Genomic DNA, 17,883 nt, shown 5'->3' with positions numbered 1-17,883 from the left:
AGGGCCTAAGAAAGAAGTGATTTGTGCGCGGCCCTATTCCTGAACATTGAAGATCCCAGGCCAAAATCAAGGAGAGATGTGGGCCTGGGCCTATCTCTGAAATTTAATGTGGCCTGGGCCCAATGCAAGACAAGAAGAGGGCCTGGGCCTGGGCATGGGCCTGACCGTTGAAGAGGCCCAGGCCTAAGGAAAGAAGTGATGAGGGCCTGGGCCTATCCCTGACCCTTGCAGAGGCCTGGGCCAAAAGCAAAAATTGATGAGAGCCTGAGCCTATCCCCGTGCCATGAAGAGACCCAGGCTAAAAGTAAGGAGTGAAGTCGGCCTGGGACGATGACTGACCTTGAAGAGGCCTGGCCGAAAAACAAATAGTGATGTGGGCCTGGGCCTAACCCTAAACCCTGAAGTGGCCCGGGCCTAAAGCAAGAAGTTATGGGGTCCTGGACCTTCGCCCAACACAAGAAGTGAAGAGGTCCTGGGCCTATGCCTGACCCTTGAAGTGCCTTGGGAAAAAAGGAAGAAATGATGGGGGCCTGGGATTACCCCTGAATATTGAAGAGGCCCAGGCCTAAAGCAAGAAGTGATTGGGGCCTGGGCCTATCCCTGAAGTTTGATGAGGCCCAGGCCAAAAGAAAGAAGTGATGTCGGCCTGTGTCTTTACCTGACCCTTGAAGAGACCTGGGCCAAAAGAAAGAAGTGATGGGGGCCTGGGTCTATCCCTGAAGTTTGACAAAACCCCGGCCTAAAGAAAGAAGTGATATTTGCCTGGGCCTATTCCTGAAAATTGACGATCCCAGGTCAAAAGCAAGGAGTGATGTGGGCGTGGGCCTATTCCTGACATTTAAAGAGGCCTGGGTCCAATTCAAGATGAGAAGAGGACCTGAGTCTCTACCTGACCCTTGAAGAAGCCCGGGCCTAAAGAAAGAAGTGATGAGGGCCTGGGCCTATAACTGACCCTTGGAGAGGCCCAGGCCAAACGCAAGAAGTGATGTGGGCCTGGGCCTCTACCTAAATTGAAAAGGCCCAGGCCAAAAGCAAAAATTGATGAGGGTCTGGGCCTATCCCTGACCCGTGAAGAGGTCCAGGCTAAAAGCAAGAACTGATGTTGGCCTGGGCTTATCCCAGACCATAGAAGAGGCCTGGGCCAAAAGAAAGAAGAGGCGGGGCCAGTACCTATCACTGAAGTTTGAAGAGGCCTGGGCCCAACACAAAAGGGAAGAGGGCCTGGGCCTCTGCCTGACCCTTGAAGAGCCTTGGGACAAAAGCAAGAAGTAACTGGGGCCTGGGCCTATCCCTAAAGTTTCAAGAGGCCTGGGGCAATGCAAGAATCGAAGAGGGCCTGGGCCTATCCCTGAAGTTTAAAAAGGCCCAGGCATAAGAAAAGAATTGATGAGGGCATGGGCCTATCCCTGACTCTTGAAGAGGCCCAGGCCAAAAGCAAGAAGTGACGTTGGCCTGGGCCTAACCCTGACACTTGAGGAGGACTGGACCAATAGGATGAAGTAATGTGGGCCTGGGCCTATCCCTGACATATGAAGAGGCCTGGGCCAAGAGAAAGAAGTCAAAGTGCCTGGTCCTATCCTTGAAGTTTTCAGAGACCCGGGACTAAAGAAAAAATAGATATGTGCCTGGGCCTATTTCTGAACATTGAAGAGGCCCAGACCAAAAGCAAAAATATTGAGGGCTTGGACAAAAATCAAGGATTGAATAGGGCCTTGGCCTATAATTGAAGTTTTAAGAGGCCGGAGCCTAATGAAAGAAGTGATGTGAGCCTGGGCCTATCCCTGACATTTAAAGAGGCCTTGGCCCAACACAAGAAGTGAAGAGGCCCTGGGCCTATGCCTGACCCTTGAAGAGTCTTGGGACAAAAGGAAGAAATGATGGGGGCCTATGCCTATCCCTGAAGTTTGAAGAGGCCCAAGCCTAAAGAAAGAAGTGATGTCGGCCTGGGTCTTTCCCTGACCCTTGAAGAGTCCTGGGCCAAAAGAAAGAAGTGATGAGGGCCTGGGCCTATCGCTGATGCTTGAAGAGGTCTGGGCCTAAAGAAAGAAGTGATGTGGTCCTGGGACTATCCCTGAAATTTAAATAGGCCTCGGCCCAATGCAAGAAGTGAAGAGGGTCTGGGCTTATGCCTGAACTTTGATGAGGCCCGGGTCTAAAGAAAGAAATGATGAGGGCCTGGAACTATCCCTGACCTCTGAAGAGGCTCAGTTCAAAAGCAAGGAGTGATGTGGACCTAGGCCTTTCCCTGATCCTTGAAGAATCCCAGGCCAAAAGCAAAAAATGAGGTTCCCTGGGCCTATCCCTGACCCTTGAAGAGGTCTGGGCTAAAAGCAAAATGTGAAGTGGGCCTGGGCCTATCCCTGATCCTTGAAGAGGCCCAGGCAAAATCAACAAGTGATGTAGGCCTTGCCTATCGCTGACCCTTGAAGAGGCCCAGGCCAAGCAAGGAGGCATGTGGACCTGGGCCTATCACTCAAATTTTAAGTGGCCTGGGCCCAATGCAAGACAAGAAAAGGGACAAGGCCTGTGCTTGACCCTTGAATCCCAGGCCTAAAGAAAGAAGTGATGAGTATCTGGGACTATAACTGACCCTTGAAGAGGTCCGAGCCAAAAGCAAGAAGTGATGTGGGCCTGGCCCTCTACCTAACTTTTAGAGGCCTCAGCCAAAAGCAAGATTTGATGATGGCCTGGGCCTAGCCAAGACCTTTGAAGAAGCTGGGGCCTAGAGAAAAAATGATGTGCATTTGTGCACATCCCTGACCAGGAAGAGGCCAGGAAAAAAAGTTTAAAAGATGAAGGCCAGGGCCAAAAGCAAGAAGTGATGGGGGGGGGGGGCATGGCCTTTCCCTGAAGTTAGATGAGGTCCAGGCCTAAAGGAAGAAGTGATGTGGCCATTGGCCTATCCCCAACCCTTGAAGAGGCCTGGGCCTAAAGAAAAAAGTGATGAGGGCCTGGGCCTGTCTCTGACCTCTGAAGAGACTTGGGCCTAAAGGAAGAAGTGATATGTGCCCGGGACTATTCCTGAACATTGAAGAGGCACAGGCCAAAAGAAAGAAGTAAAGAGGCCCTGGGCCTACAAGTAATCCTTGACGAGGCCTGGATCAAAAGGAAGAAGTTAAAGTGCCTGGGTCTATACATGACCTTTGAAGAGGCCCGGGCCAAAAGACAGAAGTGATATGGGCCTGGCCCTAAACCTTTCTTTGAGAGGCCCGAAACAAAGCAAAAAAGATGAAGGCCTGGGCCAAAAGGAAGGAGAGAAGTGGGCCTGGGCCTATCCCTGAAATTTAAAGAGATCTAGGTCCACTACAACACATGAAGAGTGCCTGGGCCTATGCCTGACCCTTGAAGAGGCCCGGGCCAAAAGGAAGAAGTGATGTGGGCCTGGGCCTATCCATGACTCTTGAAGAGGCCCAGGCTAAGAGGAAGAAGTGATGAGTGCCTGGGCCTATCCCTGACCTCTGAAGAGGCCCGGCCTAAAAGCAAGGGGTGATGTGGGCCTGGACCTATCCCTGATTCTTGAAGAGGTCTGAGCAAGAAGCAAAAAGTGATGAAGTGATGTATGCCTTGCTTATCACTGACCCTTGAAGAGGTCCAGGCCAAATGCAAAAAGTGAGGAAGGCATGGGCCCAACCCTGACCCCTGAAGAGGCCCAGGCTAAAAGGAAGAAGTGATGTGGGCCTCAGCCTATCCATGAACCTTGAGGAGGCCTGGGCCAAAAACAAGAATTGATGAGGGCCTGGGCCTATGCCTGACCCTTGACGAGGCCCGGGTCTAAAGAAAGAAATGATGAGGGCCTGGAACTATCTCTGATCTCTGAAGAGGCCCAGACCAAAAGCAAGGAGTGATGTGGGCCTGAGCCTTTCCCTGATCCTTGAAGAGGGCCAGGACAAAAGCAAAAAATGAGGTTCCCTGGGCCTATCCCTGACCCTTGAAGAGGTCTGGGCTAAAAGCAAAATGTGATGTGGGCCTGGGCCTATCCCTGATCCTTGAAGAGGTCTGGGCTAAAAGCAAAATGTGATGTGGGCCTGGGCCTATCCCTGATCCTTGAAGAGGCCCAGGCAAAATCAACAAGTGATGTAGGTCTTGCCTATCGCTGACCCCTGAAGAGGCCCGGGCCAAAAGCAAGGAGGGATGTGGACCTGGGACTACCCCTTACCCTTGAAGAGGCCCAGGCCAAAAGAAAGAAGTGAAGAGGGCCTGGGCCTATCCCTGAACCTTGAAGAGGCCGTGGCCAAAAAGATGAATTATTTTTGGCCTGTGTCTCTCCAGGACCCTTGAGGAGGCCTGGTCCAAAACAAGAAGTCATGTTGACCTGGGCCTATCCCTGACTTTGAGAGGCCCAGGCCAAAAGCAAGAATTGATGAGGGCCTGGGCCTCTCCTAGACCATTGAAAAGGCCCAGGCCTAATGTAAGAAATGATATGGCTCTGGGCCTATCCCAGATCTTTAAAGAATCCCGGCCTAAAGAAAGAAGTGATGTGGGCTTGGTACTATGCCTGACCCTTGAAGAGGCCCAGGACAAAAGCAAGAAGTGATGTTGCCTGGTCCTATCCCTGAAACTTGAAGAGGCCAAGGCCAAAAAGGAGAAATGATGCTGGCCTGTGCCTATCCCTGACCATTGAAGAGGCCTGGGCTAAATGCAAAATGTGATGTGGGCCTGGATCTATCCCTGTCCCGTGAAGTGGTCCAGACCAAAAGCCAAAAAGATGAGGGCCTGGGCTAAAAGCAACAAGTGATGTGGTCCTGGGGCTATCCCTGAAATTTAATGAGGCATGGGCCCAATACAAGATGTGAGGTGATCCTGGGCCTATACCTGACCCTTGAAGAGGTCCCCGCTAAAAGCAAGAAGTGATTAGGGCATGGGCCTATCCATGACCTTTGAATAGGCCCCTGGCCAAAACCAAGGACTGATGAAGGCCTGGGCCTATCCCTGACCTTTGTAGAGACCTGTGTCTCTTTGCAAGAGGTGGTGTTGATCTGGGCCTATCTGTTACCCTTTAGAGGCCCAGTCCAATGCAAGTAGAGATGTGGGCCTGATCCAACTTTTTACCCTTAAGAGGCCTGGGCCAAACAAGAAGAAATGGGACATGGGCTTATTCCTTATCAAGAGCCCAGTCTCAAATTAGAAGAAACATGCACTAGGGCCTTACTTTTATGAAGCCTGGACTCTAATCAAGAAGTGGATATCGATGTAAGTCATTCCTTCAAATAAAGAGGCATGGACAACCCTAAGAAAACAAGTATTTCTAATCCAAATCCTGACCCTGAAGACAGACAGGCCATATAAAAAGAAAATGCATAAGGGCCAGATCCTGAACCTGATGATGTTTCAGCCCAAATGTAACACTGAATTATCTTGGATTAACCCTTATCCAAAGAAGCCTCGACCCAAACAAAAACGTTTGGACTGATCAAGCCTAAAATGAAACAACATTGTAGTTAGTGTACCATGAAGTAATCTGATTCAAGGTCTCAATTGTAATTGATGCTATGATTATTTATGCATCAATTCATCAATGAAGATACATCCTAGCTTCTTCAATAATCTGACTGAATACTTCCTGTTCTGTACTGACTGATATAAGCTAACATATTGATTACCTAATATGTGGATCACACACATACTTCATTCAACCCAGGCTTCATCCTTTATCCCTAGTGGTCAAGGATGACACCATCACCATAACCAGAGCAAACCAAAGCCTCATTTGTGACCTAGGCAAATCCATATAATATATTTGGACTCACTGACAACCAATCCTGCACAGATCACTGACATCAAATCATAGGCTGTGAACTCTCATCAATGATAATCTGGAAGCTCCTTGTGTACCACTATGGTTTATGGGCTGCATCTAGCATTCATCCAATAGAAGCAACACTCTCACATCAGGTGTGTTAAAACCACATCATTGCTTTCAAGTGGGCTTGGCCACACATGAACATAACCAGGAGACACCTTGGAATCAAAGGTGTGGGAGCCCCACTCAGAAATTCTCTGAGTCCAGATCTTCCTAGATGAGGCCCTTCAGAGATCAAGGAGAAACTGACCTCAAGTGTGACCTGAGCCATACCTACTACTCCAGGAAGGTTGGACACAGTTTAACCACAAGGAGGGCTGGTCTGATGAGTGCAATGATGACAAAATCCATAAAGTGACATCAGTGGGATCCTGGCAGCTTCCTAACTACAGAGTACCCTGGGTCGAGCTTAAATTCAAGGGTGTGTGGGCCACACCCTTTCTTTTTATGATCCTGGACAATCCTCACCACAAGGAAGCTAGGACCATACCAAGGCCTTGTGGTCTTACATTATTCTTTAGCAGGCATTTCATGCCCTAGCATTGTGTATACAGTTTTCAATAAATATAACTTTCCCCTGCTACCATGTCTTTTCTTGAAATGCATATTTTGGCTCTTTCCTCTTTCAAGCCTCAATTGAACATCTTAAATCAGGTTGTGATGATTACAAACAGCAAGTGTGGATAGCTAGCACATCTCTGCATGTCACATATTTGTATGCTCACACTTCATCATGAATGTGAGTGTAACTTGGTCCATGGTTTGTATCTTTGTCTTTGGTTGGAGTCTCCAAAGGAAAACTAAAGAAAGGGACCAAGTAACCATGAGCCCTCACCTAGTGAAAATGTGCTATGTTCCTCCAAATAGATGAATTATAGGTCAATGTTTTGCAACTCTGGGCTTGACCCTGATGATCTTGGAAAGTTTAGGTGGCAGATTTTCTGGCATGTTCACTCTCCATCTACATACATCTCTGTGTCCCATTCCCATGGTCTTTGTCAATTTATATTGTTCACAGTGCCCCAGGACCTCTGTGTAGGGTTTCAGTGAACATCATCCTATGGCTTTTCATGGTCTGGTAAATATCCCTTCCTTAGAGTTGTATATCCATGATCACAGGGATTTTCCTTCCCATTCAGGCCTGATTTACTCCACTCCCAACACTTCCTTTCCCTTCAGAGACATGAGCCTCCATCAAATAATATGAAAAGGAAGGTCAATGATCACATATTTCACTGTTTTTTTTTTCATAGACTTTTAGGTGACATCCTCAGGAGGTCTGAGCTGCAGCTACCTGGCTGATCCCAGTCCTAGACAGGGGCTTGCAGAATCTGAATGCAGTGTATTTGGGCCAGCATCAGAAGGAAGGGCATTAGCAGTTAATGCAATGAGTTAGAAACAGAACAAACTTTCCAGGGATGTGGAGAGGGAATGATTCCTAAAAATATTTGAGTCATCTCACCCAAGCTCTTATCACATTCCTTGAAGGATTGATTTGGGGATTGAAAAAAATGGTGAGAAACTCCACAAGTGAACCTTAGTGTGTGTACATGAAGGTCCTACTACTATATATGTGGATTTTTTAAAGCATGGGCTATAACCTAACAAAAAAGTAGCCCTGGCTAAAATCAAAGGAGCCTGGATGAAATCTACGTGTGGGAACTCTAGGAAAAAGCCTGATAAGAAAGTAGCCCAGCCAGAACATGCCAATGACACATTCTCAACTTTAGGAGTCAGGGATCAAACCTCATCCCTGTATAACCAGAACAAACCAAGTTCCCAAAGGAGACAGAATGTCTCCTGAAACCAAAGGTCTGCAAGATAGACCCTCAAACACAAGATAGACCCTGGCATGAGGAACTTCCTTTTGAGTTGCTGGTCATAGGGGCCCAAGAGACTCCCTAAAAATATAGATTACTGATGCTTTCCTTAATCACTTCCTAGGAATTGAAGGTAAGACCCTATTGCAGAAAATAACAAGCATTTGGAACATAGGACTCAGAGAATTTGGTATAGATGTGACACTAAAACCTCCTCCATGAGGACTAGCTTTCAGAATCATGGAAGGTTCTATAGAAGCTGCCAAGAGAGCGATGCAATCAATTGTGATACCTATTAACCACCAAGTGACCAACATGATAGGATGTCCCAAAGGGGTCAGCAGTGGTACTCATCTGGTGATAGATGACCTATGTCATTGGATTTAAATTATGGCTTGCTCAACAGGGAAATCCTGCCTGTTACTAGAACCCTAATTACCCATGGCTACTGAGGTCATTTGTTATTATGACAAAGTCTGCTATTGACACTTTACTAAACCACTGTAATTCCTGACTCTATTCTCCATATCCTAATAACCACAGGGTGGGTGTCTCCTAGAAAGGACATAAAAGATGCACCCATGAAACTATAATGTGCTTAAAGGAGGCCTAAACAAGGACAATACCATCCAACATGGTAGTGTGGGTGGGGGAAACATAAAGGTGACTTATCCTGAGATAAATAGGTATAAGTTACTAAGCACTGCTAAGAGAGAGACTTAGTTGTCCCCACAGTTGAGCCCCCTAACTGACTTTCCCATACCTCGTGGTCAGGCCTGAAAATATACACATGTAAGCATCACTGAACAGACTCATCACATTGTAGGCATACATTTATATATTTTCAATATATAAGGATTAAAAGGGTGTGGGAGAAGGGAAATATGGTAAGAGATTTAAAAGGAGTGCAAAATGATGTTTTATTTTCATTTTAAATATTATAAAATTTTTAGGAACTATTTAACGGAAGTTTTTAAATGGGTTAGATGCTCAGTACTATAATATTTATACAGTGGAACAGCTTTGTGTTGGTATTGTATTTCAACAGTCCTGCCTCCACACCTAGATCTTAGTTATCAAAAGGAGTCAAAAATCAGACATTACAATATCATGTTGGCTATGTGGGTTCTATGGTGGCAGAAGGACAGCTGCCTTGAGCCTTAAAATCAACTGACATTCCAGAGTATAATGTTCTATCCTCTCCTACAATCCTCATGGGAACCATCCATTCCCCAAGCTCCATCTCTCACATTAAAATCCATCCTTTCATCTGGAAGGAAGGCAACACGGAAGAGAAGACTACAGGCATGCTCAGCTTCTTTATGGATCCACAGAACACTTGTCTGCCTTCTGTTTCAGATTTATATAAGTATCTGTGTCTTTTAGATTCCAGGAAGCCAGGAATTATAAATATGTTTTTAAGTTTCCCATTTCAATGACCTAAGGAAAATACATTTAGATATGACATCTATTTTTTTACACCTCAAATGCACTTACAATGCTTTTGGGCTATCTATATACATATTAAAGCATTTTCACTTTTTGTGAAAATCATGTGGTTAGTTGTTTCATGTCAGGAATAAAGCTTTGAGATGTATACAATTCACTAAGGAAAAAACTGATGAAATGAGGCAATTTATCTAGATCAAAGAATGCCTGTATTATTACAGGTTATATGCCAACTAGGGCCTTGAGTGCCTAAAGTATAGGAGACTTATTATTATGTGGTTTTGAATATCCCACATAACCAGCTGTTCAATCAATCATTATTTTGTTCATTTCTAATATCTGTTTTGAGTTTTGAGACACAGTATTGCTACATAGACAGTCCTGGCCTTGAACTGACATCACTCCTCTTTTCTTTCCCTCAAGTGATGTTAGCTACCAATACTCAGAAACACATTTTACTTAGACTCCCCCACCCCCCAGATAGCCATAACTATTCAAAGAATGTTTCCTACCAGGCAATACACAGCCATCACACACTCTAAAAATCCATAGAGGAAACAAAACCCAAGGAACAAAACATACACCACGCAAGGACAAATCCAGAACCAGCACCTAGTCCTGTAATCACCCTCATTCCAGATCCCTAGAAGCCCCTCTAAAAATACAATTCAACAGCCAACACTTCTTTTCTTTACTATAGTCCAGATATCTTACCACAGCAGTCTCTGAATATTCCAACATAGATGAAGTACAAGAAAACCCAAACCCTTTAAAGAAGTCCAGAAAAAAAAAAAAAAAACAATGGAAGAAAATGAATAAAACTTGAACCAGTACAAGACCTGAAAACGGAAATCAAATTGATGAAGAAAACCCAAACTGAGAGAATTCTGGAAATGAAAAATTTAAGAATTTGAGCAGGAAATACAGAATACAAGAGATGGAAGAGAGAATCTCAGGCACTGAAGGTACAACAGAAGAAATAGATACATCAGTCAAAGAAAGTGTTAAATCTAAAAAAACTCCTGACAGAAAACAGCCAAGAAATCTGTGAAACTATGAAAAGACCAAACATAAAAATAGTAGGAATAGAGGAAGGAGCAAAATCCCAGCTCAAAAGTCCAGAAAATTCTTTCAACAAACTTCAAGAAGAAAATTTTCCTAATCTAAAGAAGGTGATGCCTAAAAATGTACAAGAAGCATACAGAGTATCAAATAGGTTGGATCATAAACGAAATCCCTCTTACCACATAATAACCAAAACACCAATCATATGGAATAAAGAAAGAAATTAAAAGCTGCAAGGGAGAAAGACCATGTAACATATAAGGGTGGAACTATTAGAATTATAACTGACTTCTTAATGGATACTCTGAAAGACAGAAGATCCTGGACAGATGTGCTACAGACTCTAAGAGACAACAGATTCCAAGAAAGACTTTTTTTTCCATTTTTTATTAGGTATTTAGCTCATTTACATTTCCAATGCTATACCAAATGTCCCCCATACCCCCCCCCCCACTCCCCTACACACCCACTCCCCTTTTTTGGCACTGGCATTCCCCTGTACTGGGGCATATAAAGTTTAAAAGTCGAATGGACCTCTCTTTGCAGTGATGGCCGACTAGGCCATCTTTTGATACATATGCAGCTAGAGACAAGAGCTCCGGGGTACTGCTTAGTTCATATTGTTGTTCCGCCTATAAGGTTGCAGTTCCCTTTAGTTCCTTGGCTGCTTTCTCTAGTTCCTCCAATGGGGGCAACTGTGGTCCATTCAATAGCTGACTGTGAGCATCCACTTCTGTGTTTGCTAGGCCCTGGCATAGTCTCACAAGAGACAGCTATATCTGGGTCCTTTCAGCAAAATCTTGCTAGTGTATACAATGGTGTCAGCGTTTGGAAGCTGATCATGGGATGGATCTCTGGATATGGCAATCACTAGATGGTCCATCCTTTCGTCACACTTCCAGATTTTGTCTCTGTAACTCCTTCCATGGGTGTTTTGTTTCACATTCTAAGAAGGGGCAAAGTGTCCACACTTTGGTCTTCGTTCTCTTGAGTTTAATGTTTTTAGCAAATTATATCTTTTATCTTGGGTATCCTAAGTTTCTGGGCTAATATCCACTTATCAGTGAGTACATATTGTGAGAGTTCCTTTGTGATTGGGTTACCTCACTCAGGATGATGCCCTCCAGGTCCATCCATTTGGCTAGGAATTTCATAAATTCATTCTTTTTAATAGCTGAGTAGTACTCCATTGTGTAAATGTACCACATTTTCTGTATCCATTCCTCTGTTGAGGGGCATCTGGGTTCTTTCCAGCTTCCGGCTATTATAAATAAGGCTGCTATGAACATAGTGAAGCATGTGTCCTTCTTACCGGTTGGGGCATCTTCTGGATATATGCCCAGAAGAGGTATTGCTGGATTTTCTGGTAGTATTATGTCCACTTTTCTGAGGAACCGCCAGACTGATTTCCAGAGTGGTTGTACAAGCTTGCAATCCCACCAACAATGGAGGAGTGTTCCCCTTTCTCCACATCCTTGCCAGCATCTGCTGTCACCTGAATTTTTCATCTTAGCCATTCTGACTGGTGTGAGGTGGAATCTCAGGGTTGTTTTGATTTGCATTTCCTTGATGATTAAAGATGTTGAACGTTTTTTTTTCAGGTGCTTCTCTGCCATTCGGTATTCCTCGGGTGAGAAATCTTTGTTCAGTTCTGAGCCCCATTTTTAATGGGGTTATTTGATTTTGTGGAGTCTACCTTCTTGAGTTCTTTATATATATTGGATATTAGTCCCCTGTCCAATTTGGGATAGGTAAAGATCCTTTCCCAATCTGTTGGTGGACTTTTTGTCTTATTGACGGTGTCTTTTGCCTTACAGAAGCTTTGCAATTTTATGAGGTCCCATTTATCGATTCTCGATCTTACAGCACAAGCCATTGCTGTTCTATTCAGGAATTTTTCCCCTGTACCCATATCTTCGAGGCTTTTCCATACTTTCTCCTCTATAAGTTTCAGTGTCTCTGGTATTATGTGAATATCGTTAATCCACTTAGATTTGACCTTAGTACAAGGAGATAGAACTGGATCAATTTGAAATCTTCTACATGATAACAGCCAGTTGTGCCAGCACCATTTGTTGAAAATGCTGTCTTTTTTTACACTGGATGGTTTTAGCTCCCTTGTCAAAGATCAAGTGACCATAGGTGTGTGGGTTCATCTCTTGGTCTTCAATTCTGTTCCATTGGTCAACTTGTCTGTCATTATACCAGTACCATTTGTTGAAAATGCTGTCTTTTTTTACACTGGATGGTTTTAGCTCCGTTGTCAAAGATCAAGTGACCATAGGTGTGTGGGTTCATCTCTTGGTCTTCAATTCTGTTCCATTGGTCTACTTGTCTGTCATTATACCAATACCATGCAGTTTTTATCACAATCGCTCTGTAGTACATCTTTAGGTTGGGCATGGTGATTCCACCAGAGGTTCTTTTATCCTTGAGAAGCGGTTTTGCTATCCTAGGTTTTTTGTTATTCCAGATGAATCTGCCGATTGCCCTTTCTAATTCGTTGAAGAATTGAGGTGGAATTTTGATGGGGATTGCATTGAATCTGTAGATTGCTTTTGGCAAGATAGCCATTTTTACTATATTGATCCTGCCGATCCATGAGCATGGAAGAGCTTTCCATCTTCTGAGATCTTGTTTAATTTCTTTCTTCAGAGACTTGAAGTTCTTGTCATAGAGATCTTTCACTTCCTTAGTTAGAGGCACGCCTAGGTATTTTATATTATTTGTGGCTCTTGAGAAGGGTGTTGTTTCCCTAATTTCTTTCTCAGCCTGTTTGTCCTTTGTGTAGAGAAAGGCCATTGACTTGTTTGAGTTAATTTTATATCCAGCTACTTCACTGAAGCTGTTTATCAGGCTTAGGAGTTCTCTGGTGGAATTTTTAGGGTCACTTATATATACTATCATATCATCTGCAAAAAGTGATAATTTGACTTCTTCCTTTCCAATTTGTATCCGCTTGATCTCCTTTTGTTGTCTAATTGCTCTGGCTAGGACTTCAAATACAATGTTGAATAGGTAGGGAGAGAGTGGACATCCTTGTCTGGTCCCTGATTTTAGTGGGATTGCTTCAAGCTTCTCACCATTTACTTTGATGCTGGTTACTGGTTTGCTGTAGTTTTCTTTTATCATGTTTAGTTATGGGCCTTGAATTCCTGATCTTTCCAAGACTTTTATCATGAATGGGTGTTGGATTTTGTCAAATGCTTTCTCAGCATCTAACAAGATGATCATGTGGTTTTTGTCTTTGAGTTTGTTTATATATTGGATTACGTTGATGGATTTCCGTATATTGAACCATCCCTTCATCCCTGGGATGAAACCTACTTGGTCAGGATGGATGATTGTTTTGATGTGTTCTTGGATTCGGATAGCAAGAACTTTATTGAGTATTTTAGCATCAATATTCATAAGGGATATTGGTCTGAAGTTCTCTATCTTTGTGGGGTCTTTTTGTGCATTAGGTATCAGAGTAATTGTGGCTTCATAGAATGAGTTGGGTAGAGTACCTTCTGTTTCTATTTTGTGGAATAGTTTGTGAAGAACTGGGATTAGATCTTCTTTGAAGGTTTGATAGAACTCTGCACTAAACCCACTGGTCCTTGGCTTTTTTTGGTTGGGAGACTATTAATGACTGCTTCTATTTCTTTGGGGGATATAGGACTGTTTAGATCATTAACCTGATCTTGATTCAACTTTGGTACCTGGTATCTGTCTAGAAACTTCTCCATCTCATCCAGGTTCTCCAGTTTTGTTGAGTATACCCTTTTGTAGAAGGATCTGATGGTGTTTTAAATTTCTTCAGGATCTGTTGTTATGTCTCCTTTTTATTTCTGATTTTGTTAATTAGAATGCTTTCCCTGTGCCCTCTAGTGAGTCTGGCTAATGGTTTGTCTATATTGTTGATTTTCTCAAAGAACCAGCTCCTCAATTGGTTGATTCTCTGAATAGTTCTTCTTGTTTCCACTTGGTTGATTTTGCCCCTGAGTTTGATTATTTCCTGCAGTCTACTCCTCCTGGGTGAATTTGCTTCCCTTTCTTCTAGATCTTTTGGGTGTGTTGTCAAGCTGCTAATGTATGCTCTCTCTAGTTTCTTTTTGGAGGCACTCAGAGCTATGAGTTTTCCTCTTAGAAATGCTTTCATTGTGTCCCATAAGTTTGGGTATGAAGTGGCTTCATTTTCATTGAACTCTAAGAAGTCCTTAATTTCTTTCTTTATTCCTTCCTTTACCAAAGTATCATTGAGAAGAGTGTTGTTCAGTTTCCACGTGAATGTTGGCTTTCTGTTATTTATTTTGTTATTGAAGATCAGCCTTAGTGCATGGTGATCTGATAGGATACATGGGACAATTTCAATATTTTTGAATCTGTTGAGGCCTGTTTTGTGACCTATTATGTGGTCAATTTTGGAGAAGGTACCATGAGGTGCTGAGAAGAAGGCATATCCTTTTGTTTTAGGATAAAATGTTCTGTAGATATCTGTCAGATCCATTTCTTTCATCACTTCTGTTAGTTTCAGTGTGTCCCTGTTTAGTTTCTGTTTCCATGATCTGTCCATTGGTGAAAGTGGTGTGTTGAAGTCTCCGACTATTATTGTGTGAGGTGCAATGTGTGCTTTGAGCTTTACTAAAGTTTCTTGAATGAATTTGGCTGCCCTTGTATTTGGAGCATAGATATTCAGAATTGAGAGTTCCTCTTGGAGGATTTTACATTTGATAAGAATGAAGTGCCCCTCCTTGTCTTTTTTCATGACTTTGGGTTGGAAGTCAATCTTATCAGATATTATAATGGTTACTCCAGCTTGTTTCTTCATACCATTTGCTTGGAAAATTGTTTTCCAGCCTTTCATTCTGAGGTAGTTTCTATCTTTTTCTCTGAGATGGGTTTCCTGTAAGCAGCAAAATGTTGGTTCTTGTTTGTGTAGCCAGTTTGTTAGTCTATGTCTTTATATTGGGGAGTTGAGACCATTGATGTTAAGAGATATTAAGGAAAAGTAATTGTTGCTTCCTGTTATTTTTGTTTTTAAAGTTGGAATTCTGTTCCTGTGGCTGTCTTTTTTTAGGTTTGTTGAGGGATTACCTTCTTGTTTTTTCTAGGGCGTTGTTCCCGTTCTTGTATTGGTTTTTTTCTGTTATTATCCTTTGAAGGGCTGGATTCGGGGAGAGATAATGTGTGAATTTGGTTTTGTCGTGGAATACTTTGGTTTCTCCATCTATGGTAATTGAGAGTTTGGCTGGGTATAGTAGCCTGGGCTGGAATTTGTGTTCTCTTAGTGTCTGTATAACATCTGTCCAGGCTCTTCTGGCTTTCATAGTCTCTGGTGAAAAATCTGGTGTAATAATGATAGGCTTGCCTTTATATGTTACTTGACCTTTTTCCCTTACTGCTTTTAGTATTCTATCTTTATTTAGTGCATTTGTTGTTCTGAGTATTATGTGTCGGGAGGAATTTCTTTTCTGGTCCAGTATATTTGGAGTTCTGTAGGCTTCTTGTATGTTCATAGGCATCTATTTCTTTAGATTTGGGAAGTTTTCTTCAATAATTTTGTTGCAGATGTTTGCTGGTCCTTTGAGTTGAAAATCTTCAATCTCATCCACTCCTATTATCCGTAGGTTTGGTCTTCTCATTGTGTCCTGGATTTCCTGGATATTTTGAGTTAGGATCTTTTTGCATTTTCCATTTTCTTTGATTGTTGTGTCGATGTTCTCTATGGAATCTTCTGCACCTGAGATTCTCTCTTCCATCTCTTGTAATCTGTTGCTGATGCTCAAATCTATGGTTCCAGATTTCTTTCCTAGGGTTTCTATCTCCAGTGTTGCCTCACTTTGAGTTTTCTTTATTGTGTCTACTTCCCTTTTTAGGTCTAGTATAGTTTTGTTCATTTCCATCACCTGTTTGTATGTGTTTTCCTATTTTTCTGTAAGGACTTCTACCTGTTTGATTGTGTTTTCCTGTTTTTCTTTAAGGACTCGTAACTCTTTAGCAGTGTTCTCCTGTATTTCTTTAAGTGAGTTATTAAAGTCCTTCTTGATGTCCTCTACCATCATCATGAGATATGCTTTTAAATCTGGGTCTAGGTTTTCGGGTGTGTTGGGGTGCCCCGGACTGGGCGAAGTGAGAATGCTGGGTTCTGATGATGGTGAGTGGTCTTGGTTCCTGTTAGAAAGATTCCTATGTTCACCTTTCGCCATCTGGGAATCTCTGGAGTTAGTAGTTATAGTTGACTCTGTTTAGAGATTGTTCTTCTGGTGATTCTGTTACCGTCTATCAGTAGACCTGGGAGACAGATTCTCTCCTCTGAGTTTCAGTGCTCAGAGCACTCTCTGCTGGCAAGCTCTCTTACAGGGAAGGTGCGCAGATATCTTGTGTTTGGACCTCCTCCTGGCCGAAGAAGAAGGCCCAAAACAGGACCTTTTTCAGAAGCTGTGTTGCTTTGGCAGGTCCCAGAAGCTGTCAACTTCTGTGGTGCAGACTCTCACCTGTGCAGACTAATTTCCTAAGTTCTGTGGAGTCCTGGAACCCAGGTGGGGACCGCTGCTCCTTATGCTGCTGCCGCTGCTCCTTAGGCTGGGGCCGCCTCCCGAGCCAGGCGGACACCTGTCCTCTGGTCCGGACGGTGGCCGTCTGTCTGCGGCCCGCAGAGGGTGCTGCCTCAGCGGCTCTGTGCTTCTGCCTGTCCCAGAAGCTATCCAGTTCTCTGGCGCACCCTCTCACCTGTTCAGACTAATTTCCTAAGTTCTGCTGAGTCCCGGAACCAAGATGGCGACCGCTGCTGCTGAGGCTGAGGCCACCTCCCGAGCCAGGCGGACAACTGTCCTCTTGTCCGGAGGGTGGCCGGCTGTCTGCGGCTGGCAAAGGGTGGTACCTCAGCGGCTCTGTGCTTCTGCCTGTCCCAGAAGCTGTCCGCACCCTCTGGCGCACCCTCTGGCGCACCCTCTCACCTGTTCAGACTAATTTCCTAAGTTCTGCTGAGTCCTGGAACCCCCAAGAAAGACTTTTATACCCAGCAAAACTCCCAATGACTATGGATGGAGAAAACAACATATTCTATGATAAAACTAAATTTAAGTAATATTTGTCTACAAATCCAGTTCTACAGGGTGCTAGAAAGCAAACCCCAACATAAGGAGTTAAACTACACCAATGAAAAACACGGGGATAAATAACTCCAGACTACCAAAATCAAAGGAAGGGAATCACACACACACACACACACACACACACACACACACACACACACACACACTCCTCAATTCTTAATATCTATTCTCTAAAGACAAGGGCAACCAAGTTTGTAAAAGAAACGCTACTACAGCTTAAATCACAAAATCACATATTGATCCTCACACACTGATAGTGGGGAGACTTCAGTACTGTGTTCTCACCTATAGACAGGTGATCCAAGCAAAACCAGAGAAATGCTAGAGCTAACAGACATCATTATAATCTAAATAGATCTAACAAATATTTATGGACCGTTTCAATCAAACACAAAAGAACATATCTTCTTTTCTGCACCTTGTAGAACTTTCTCCAAAACTGACCACATACAAAGCAAGTCTCAAAAGATACAAAGACAGTGAAATAACTCCCTGCAACCTATCAGACTACCATGGACTAAAGTTGAGTATCAACAGTAAGAGAAACAACAGAACCTTACAAACTCATGGAAACTGAACAACTCTCTACTTAATGAAAAATGGGGCAAGACAGAAATGAAATTAAAGAATTTCTAGAATTCGACTGGGG

This window comes from Mus musculus, chromosome 6, assembly GCF_000001635.26.
Source record: "Mus musculus strain C57BL/6J chromosome 6, GRCm38.p6 C57BL/6J".
In the NCBI taxonomy this organism is placed as follows: Eukaryota; Metazoa; Chordata; class Mammalia; order Rodentia; family Muridae; genus Mus; species Mus musculus.
This window is presented reverse-complemented; position numbering follows the sequence as displayed.